At 46.1% G+C, this 1316-nt stretch overlaps 2 protein-coding genes across 2 annotated transcripts in view; one reads left to right on the forward strand and one right to left on the reverse strand.

The window, feature by feature from the left end:
* LOC123968066 (NACHT, LRR and PYD domains-containing protein 12-like) overlaps positions 1–1316 on the forward strand; it is a 583923-nt gene that overhangs the window by 518155 nt on the left and 64452 nt on the right. The gene's annotated exons all lie outside the window — the stretch shown is intronic.
* LOC123968359 (leucine-rich repeat-containing protein 30-like) overlaps positions 603–1316 on the reverse strand; it is a 14638-nt gene continuing 13924 nt past the window's right edge. The window contains exon 9 of the mRNA XM_046045083.1: positions 603–669. The gene's annotated coding sequence lies outside the window, so the exon portion shown is untranslated. The remainder of the gene's footprint in view (positions 670–1316) is intronic.

The raw sequence follows: 1316 nt of genomic DNA on the forward strand, positions 1-1316 counted from the left end.
CTGGAACAGACAACAGACCTCTGCCCGAGGATCTCAAGGTACGTGCTGGTGTATATGGGACTAAAAGGTCAGAAATATAACAAGGCGAGAGGCCATGAAGAGCTTTAAAAGTGATCAATAGAATTTTAAAGTCAATTCTAAAACATACTGGGAGCCAGTGTAATGAAGCTAAAATAGGAGTAATGTGGTCATATTTCTTTGTTCTGGTTAAAAGCCTGGCAGCTGAGTTCTGGACAGTCTGGAGTCGATCAATAGATTTTTGGGTTAAACAGGTGAAAAGGCTGTTGCAATAATCCAGGCGTGATGAGATGAAGGCGTGTAAAATGGTCTCGGTGTCCTTAAAAGTTAACATAGATCGAATTTTTGCTATATTTCTAAGTTGATAAAAACATGATTGAACAAGCTTTGTGGTGTGCTGCTCGAAATTTAAATCAAACCAAGTTCAGTGCCGACAAAACGCAGCAAAAAGTTTTTTTCTATGGAAATGGTGGTTCCCTGAACACCCCTCTGTGTACGCAAGCGCACTGAATTTTCCTGCCTTTTTAACGCCGTTGTATTTACAAACCTGTCGCAGCTGATTGGGCAACACGCCCACCAAATGGGAGAAAACATGCCTCGAAGTCCGTTGCAGAACGTTGCACAATGTTGCAAGGAAACATGTTGTTCAATCTGAAAATGTTGCAAACCGGTGAAAAATGTATTGAGATTGAACTCGCCCCAGCTCTCTAATTAAAGCCCCGCCCCGCCTCTACCCAGGAGCGAGTTCCATCTCAAAACGTTTTGCACCGGTTTGCAACGTTTTCTGATTGAACGACATGTTTCCTTGAGTTCTGCAACGGGCTTCGAGGTATGTTTTCTCCCGTTTGGTGGGTGTGTCTTAGGTGTTATCCAATCAGCTGCCACAAGTTTGTAAAAACAACGGCGTTAGAAAGGCAAGAAAATGCAGTGCGATTGCGTACACAGCAGGGTGTTCAAGGCACAACCGTTTCCATTGAAAAAAACGTTTTGCTACGTTTTGTCGGCGCTGAACTCGCCCCAGCTCTCAGGTAAATAAAGCCCCGCCCCACCTCTACCCAGTTCTCAGGTAATTAAAGCCCCGCCCCACCTCTACCCAGTTCTCAGGTAATTAAAGCCCCACCCCTCCTCTACCCAGCTCTCAGGTAAATAAAGCCCCGCCCCACCTCTACCCAGTTCTCAGGTAAATAAAGCCCCGCCCCACCTCTACCCAGTTCTCAGGTAATTAAAGCCCCGCCCCTCCTCTACCCAGCTCTCAGGTAAATAAAGCCCCGCCCCACCTCTACCCAGTTCTCAGGTAA

The sequence above is a fragment of the Micropterus dolomieu genome, linkage group LG01 (assembly GCF_021292245.1).
Source record: "Micropterus dolomieu isolate WLL.071019.BEF.003 ecotype Adirondacks linkage group LG01, ASM2129224v1, whole genome shotgun sequence".
Classification (NCBI taxonomy): Eukaryota; Metazoa; Chordata; class Actinopteri; order Centrarchiformes; family Centrarchidae; genus Micropterus; species Micropterus dolomieu.